This window comes from Silurus meridionalis, chromosome 26 (assembly GCF_014805685.1).
Source record: "Silurus meridionalis isolate SWU-2019-XX chromosome 26, ASM1480568v1, whole genome shotgun sequence".
NCBI lineage: Eukaryota > Metazoa > Chordata > Actinopteri > Siluriformes > Siluridae > Silurus > Silurus meridionalis.
In genome coordinates, this window is record NC_060909.1 from 18,818,491 (window position 1) to 18,825,990 (window position 7,500).

The window sequence follows — 7,500 nt, forward strand, 5'->3', positions numbered from 1 at the left end:
CTGGAAAGTGTACTTTTGTTAGTGTTGACTTTTGTTGGTTGTGCTTCTGGTGAATGAACAGCAGAGGGAAGCAAAGATCACTTTCTCTCTCTCTCTCTCTCTCTCTCTCTCTCTCTCTCCCCGCCATTTCTCTTTCTCTCTCTGTGTCATACACACGGCAAGTGGAAAACCTGCACCAGCCCAGTGAGACAAACAGAGGAAAAAGAGAACAAAAAGCGAGAGAGAGAGAGAGAGAAGAGAGAGAGAGAGAGAGAGAGAGAGAGGCAAAAGAAAGAGGAGAGAGAAAGAAAAACATCAAGAGATAGAGAAAGAAGGATAGTGATTGACAGATGGAGGAAAGGAGGAACAAGCAGGCAAAAAAAGGGGAGAAAAGAGAGAGGATAAAAGCATGCAACAGAAAAGAGTAAATAGGAGAAAGTTAAGAGATCGCAAGAGAGGGAGGAAGAGAGGAGAGAAAACAAAAAGACAGTGGAATAGTGATTGTGTGAGAGAGAGAGAGAGAGAGAGAGAGAGAGAGAGAGAGAGAGAGGAGAGAGAGAAAGAGAAAACAAAATCAGTTCCAGAAAAGCATAATTATCCCAGCTGTTAATTAAACATGGAGGTGTGGCCTATCCTGGCCAATCAGGGTAGGGATGAGCAGGCAGTTTGTTTGCTGTGGGTATTTGAAGAGCCATGCCCCGCCCCCTCTACAGTTCTGCTACTCGGAAAACATAATCAGAGGTTTACAAGCTTTGCACTGTGTGTGTGTGTGTGTGTGTGTGTGACAGAGACTGCACCAGTCCTGACCATAAATATCAGTGAATAAACACCCCCACTCAGGGTAATGATTCAGCATCACACACACACACACACACACACACACACACACACACACACACACACGATTCCCTCGTTTCCATTTTACCTTCTTCCTCCATTTACCGTGAAAACATGATTTGTGATTCAGTAGTAAAAAAATTTGCATTTAACCCATCTTTCTTTCTCTCTCTCTCTCTCTCTCCTTCTCTCTCTCTCTCTCTCTCTCTCTCTCTCTCTCTCTCTCTCTCTCTCTCTCTGTAGTGTGCTGTCTAATACACACTCCCAGAGTGTATCGCCTTTAGTGTGAAGGTGATAATGAAGGTTTGAAGACAGGTGTGTGTGTGTGTGTGTGTGTGTGTGTGTGTGTGTGTGCGTACAGAGGTTCAGAGAAAGAGAAAGACTTTACTCCTGATTTCCTGGATGTTCCTGAGACGGTGGGAAGGATGACATTCCGGATAGGGAGGGTCTAAATAAAGCTCGCTCCGGAGCACCGGATGACTCCGAACACTCGGATCGTGGAAAAGAGCAGACGACTGATGGTGAGACAGAAGATTGAAAAACAGAGAGCAGGAGGATGTGAACGATGTGAGAGTGTTTCATGGTTCCTTCATGTAATTGGTGGAAAAAGCGAAAGTGGCAGCGACGGAAAAATCGATTTTTACCACCGTGTCAAGATTCCAAGTTATTCTTTATTAAGTGTACAGTCAGTTGTGGAGGATCATCAAAACTAAAGTGTGTCATCTCACGATATCCACCAGCGATTCTTCAAATCAGTGCAGGATAATAAGAGCAATATTACTCACTGATGCAAAAGAACCTTACGAACAATCAGGCTCCGTTAATAACCAGAGGTCGAGGTCAAGGTCGTAATCGCCGATACCTGATCAATCAAACGATCGTTTTCACATGGATACTGAATAAAAACATGCAAATGTGCTAAATTAAATATATGAATAAATATAATGATAGAATGAATAAATTATGATGAAGATAATACAGCACAGCCTAACAGCCGACCGGAAAAACTATCAGTGGCTCGGAGTTCAGGGCCCCTGCTGTAGAATATATCATCTCTAAACATCATATTGACTTTCATCTGTATGACACACAATCCTTCAGCACGAGAACACCAAAAGATCACTGGGTCTGCTCAGGTCTGCCTACTGAAAGGTCCCGAGAGCTTCATGGCTGCTCCTGGTGTAACTCTAGATACTGGCTTTAGATCATTTTCAATCTGCCGAACATCTGATTTCCCTCTGAGAAACATGAACAGTTTAGGAATTCCGATATGACACTATGGATTAACATCGCAATATCTTGAAATGCTCCTGAAGCAATGTGTAGAACAGTGTGTGAAACTCCAGCATCATCAGCGCAGATAAGAGCTGAGAGATACGCAGTCGATGTGCTGATAGACTCCGACTGGCCACTGATATAACATCAGCCGTCTCTCTCTCACACAAAACCCCTCATTCTCTTTCTCTCCTGTTTCTCCAGCATCCTCATGACCCCCCGTGTGCAGCGAGGAAGCGCCGCATTCGTCGTTGACGTGTCGGCGACGCCCCCGTGTTCTGCAATTCGGAGCCGTAGTTAAGGGGAAAGAAATCAATGGCGGAACCCGTCGGCAGAGATGACGGGAGATTATAGACGCATGCGCGGTAGTCATGGTAACTCGGGGGTTGGCGAGAACTCCGTATAAAAAAGGAGAAACCGTGGCGGGTTTTTGACAAAACATCATGTACATGGTGCAATTACAATCACGGCAAGTCGTCGCAGTACCTACAGTAGTGTGACCTTCTCCAAGATCCTAAATACCGGATGCATGGCCGTGTTCCAGCAGGAAGATCTCACACTCGTGTTGACTCAACACAGCCTTAATATAGTCCATGTATCAGAACCAGATCAAATATGCAAATCAAAGGTCCTAGAAGACTACAGGAAGCTGACGACTCGAGGACCCTTGATTCTGGCTGGAATTCTGTCCCCTTTGATGTATAAAATCACAAGAATTTGAATCGATGACACTGTTGAAAGTTTTCCTCTGATCTATATGTTGACTCGAGGTGTTTACACTGGGTAAAGATCACAACAACAACAGGGGGCAACGATACACGTGTTTGTACCGAAGAGTTTCGGGTCGTTTGGAGGGAAGAGATTTACAAACAATCGAATGAATAAATAGACAAATGTGTGTTTCTTCAATACAGACGTTAATGTTTAAATAAGTAGAAAATTACGTATAAAAATCTAAAACACACACACACACACACACACACACACACACACACACACACACACACACACACCCACACCCACTTTTACACACATCTGTATTACCCAAATGGACACTATTTCATTCAAATGTTCCATTTATTTGGTTTTATTCAAGCAATTTTATTTACTTACCCAATATCATTTATACCATATTTTGACTACTCAATTTAATCGATATAATAAAAGTGCATTTATTTGATTTATTCTATTATTTTGATATCTGTAACTCAAGCAGGAATTTTATTTAAAAAATAGTTGTTTTTTAAAGCAGACTATTAACATTCACAAATAATGAACATTAACAGAAACAGATGTTTTGCACTTCTCCTGCCTCCCTGCACTGAACTGGTGAATAGTGAACAGTGAATTTTGTGTTTCTGGTCACGATTCTATTCTAATGACTGCAGGGTTGTAGGTTCGATCCCCACACGACTACTGAACCCCTTCTACTGCGGTTCTGTCCATTCAAACCATTTAAATCCATAACCACTAGTGTTCCAGTTTAGCTTTTCATCCTCAAGTGCTCCAGCTGGAGGGAAACATCTGCCCTACTGAGGGGTAAATACAGCTGTAACGCAACACCGACTCGTCTCGATTCCTGCCTACTGAAGAGCACAGTTTACTTCCATTTTTCTTTTTTTCATCTGACCTTCATTAACTCTCTGTGATACATCTCAGAAATGTGATAGATCTAAAAAAATCAATAAAAAAGTGAAACATCTCAGAAATGTAATAGATCAGAAAAATTATAGATCTAAAAAAAAATAATGTAATAGATCACAAAAGTGATAGATCTAAAAAAATAAATAAAGTAAAAATAAAAAAAATTATAAAATAAAAGTGATAGATCTCAGAAAAGTGATAGATCTAATAAGAGCAGGTGAAGCAGGACGAGGAACAGTGCAACACTGGACATTGGAGATGCTTCTTGAATGCGTATTCTGGTTAAACCGTCACATTTCCAGCATTTCCCTGATGATACCACACATCTAAAGCTTTCCTTCTTCACATGACATTATGCAAAGCTACGGGGACGTTAAACACCAGGGATTTAATGAGCTGTAGAAGAATTTCAAGCGATCACCCTGAGTTTCACAGCTGATAGACGAGACTGTCACACACAATGCTGATGGTTTTTTAAGTTAGGAAGCCGGCGTGGGAACGTTCCTGCTCAGTGCTCACAGCTGCGATGCCGCCATGTGTTCTGCCTAAAGAGGAACCTTCGCATGTGTCTGCTTTTTGTCTTCGTCAAAGTGACCACCTGTTCCACATGTTCCAAACAACGGAAGCAAAAGAGCTCCATAACGTTTCCTCGGTTACATTTAACCGGGGAAAAAGCTGATTCTGTTCATCATCAGTTAACTGTATAACTGTAACACTACCACCACCGCGTTTCACAAACAAGGCTGATGATTCTGATCACACAGACACCCCTGTTGCTCTCATGTCTGAGGACCTTTGATGCTGTCTGGATGCTCTCAAAGCAGTATCTCGCAACACAGATCCCTTCCGAAGAGCACCGCGGACTGGGGACGAGCCTCTTCGCTATCCGAATGCGACTCTGGATGCGCTGACACCGAAGACCCTCAGATGCTTTTCCAAAATGGAAAGAGACAACCTCGGTCCAGGACAAATGGGGCTATGATGCGTTACAAATTGGTCAGTAGACCTTTGGACGCTTTCCATGTGGAACAAGGGGCACCTCGACGGTATTCAAACGGGACCGGAGACCCTCGATGCATTCCAAGTAGATTTCCAGAAATTATTCATGGGAACTTCATCTGGGGAATTTTGGAAATATTCCAATTACAAGTACATTTATGGAAATGATTGGAAAAGAATTAGAAATGTGGGGAAATGTGTATAAACTGTATCATATACAAACAGAAATATAAACATTTAGTTTGATCAAAAGCATTGAATAAGTACAACAAACTATAGCCTGCAATTACGTACATTGCCAGTTTATTTCCAATAATTCCAGGTCCCCCGACACACACACACACACACACACACACACACACACACACACACACACACACAACCCCCACCCCGTTTAAACCCACGTACCTCCATCCAGGAACAAACAAATGCATATGCCTGTATCTCTTTCCAGTCTCACAATCTCTCTCCCTTTCTGTTCGTCTGTCTATCCCTCTGTCTATCCGTCTGTCCTGGTAATCAGGTAAACAACATCCTGTAAAAACAACACTCATCCCTCATTCCTGAATCATGACTGCCCCATCTGTCCAAATTCATATCTATCTATCTATCTATCTATCTATCTATCTATCTATCTATCTATCTATCTATCTATCTATCTATCTATCTATCCATCCATCCATCCATCCATCCATCCATCCATCCATCCATCCATCCATCCATCCAGCCAGCCAGCCAGCCAGCCAGCCATCCATCCATCCATCTTCCTCTCTCCATGACGGTCTCCTTGTTGTAGTGGTTTATAGTTTATAGTCAGCGTACAAACCTCAAATCCCTCACACACACACACACCACGTGAGGGGGAAAATATAAACCACCCCATCAGATCACACGCACACACATGATCTGATCTCTCTCTCTCTCTCTCTCTCTCTCTCTCTCTCTCTTCACACCTCCGTGTCTCTCGCTACAAACAAGGTTCATATTCAGGCAAATCAAAACCACGACACCACATGGTGGTAAATGGCTGTTTTATCTGGAGACGACAGGGGAAAAGAGCACGCCTGAGGCTTGTTCGAGGGCCGTCGCGGCAAATAAGATATGCTCACGTGGCATAAAGAGGGTGGGACGATAAATCAAACTCCCACTGATGGCAGTACTGCGGGTTTGGGTTTGATCTCGCAACGACACGAGGACGGTTTTGTGGGACACGGGGAGACAAGATGTAATTGATTTCAAGTTTTGTAAAAATTGAGGGAAAAATACGAGGCGGAGAACCTGAGGGAACTCAAAATGTACGTATGTTCCGCACGTAAAAAGGACTGCATTCACACGTGTGCACCAAACAGAAAGCCCTGAACAGGAAGATGAATGAATACGTGTTCAGTTACACCCTTAAGAACCCCTAACGATTGTTCCACTGTGGACATCGTGAACACCAACATCCTTAACACCGGATATCCATTCAGTACAGTTCTGGAGCACCATGTGAAAAAGAGAAACTATGGATGGATTTACCATTAGGAAAGAAAATAAATGGCTGCATCTCTAGAAGACTCGTATCATCTGGAGTATTTCTGCTGTATTATATGCTATGAAGTACGTACCTCTGGCTACGCTCCCTGCTCTAATCCACGGCCTGCAGCCTACATCTTTCCCCGGAAGCCTATCGGATTCCCAATAGTGGTACCGTATTTTTATCAGATCTTCAGGGGTAAAGTACAAAGAAAGAAGAACATTAATCACTTTCTCTCTTGCGCCCGATCTTCTTGCTGCTTTTGCATTTTCTGTTCTCGGGCAAATAAAAGATGCAGCAGAGATGAGAGATGAGCAGAGATCTACAGGGGCTCCAAATATTAACACATGGACACACTCGTGGTCTACAGGAGAATTCACTCTTGTATACGACCACCATGAAGGTGTAAATACCATAAGCAGCTGCTGTGTGTTTCTGACCCCTGAACTCATTCTGTTACATTCTGACTCATGTTTCATCTACAAAATCAGCCCATTTTTGGAGGATTCATAACAGCTCGGGTAACACGTCGGCCTCGTCCGCGCGCTGGTAAAACGCTTGAGGCGCTCAGGTGGTGCGGCTTCCCAAACGCCAGATGAAACGAAACGAGGCAGAACGTCTATCATCGATCCTTAAACTGGAGAAGACCACGAGGATCTTAGAAATGTTGCGGGGTAAAGCACTAAAGGTTGGAATTGTAATTGTGTGTTCTTCCACGTGAGAATTGACTGCAACACTTTAAACCACCTACAGGGGGCTCCCAGAGGGCAAGTCAGCTTGCAACTGCACTGCTTCTGCTGTTTCATGTTTTGTTTTGTTTTAGAGGTCGAACAGTAGTAGATTTTACCCATACCAATAGTGAGGTTCAATCGTACTTGCTGATAACCGATTATTGGATATTAGATTAAATTAAAAAAACTTAACACTCCATGTAAAATATTACAGAAATAAAAAGAGAACACTACCGAATCATGAAAATGTGCTAAACTGAATAAATATAAATATCTCAATAAATAAATATAATTATACAATAAATAAATGATAAATAATAAATATAATTTGAACAGCACAGAGTCTCGTGTAAAAACAACATCACGTCGTGTAAGTAATAAACCTCTAGAGGCCACTGTTGTACCGTATAACGCAACCCGGAAAAACTATCGGTATGTATTTTTGCAGATAGCAACAATTTTTGTGCACTCGGTTGGCTGATCCTTAAAGCCTACAGGCTTTTTTTTACAAGACTGCAC

At 42.6% G+C, this 7,500-nt stretch overlaps 1 protein-coding gene across 1 annotated transcript in view; it reads right to left on the reverse strand.

Annotated features, from left to right (window-relative positions):
* Window positions 1–7,500, reverse strand: part of tspan7b (tetraspanin 7b) — a 24,020-nt gene that overhangs the window by 4,750 nt on the left and 11,770 nt on the right. The window lies entirely within an intron of this gene.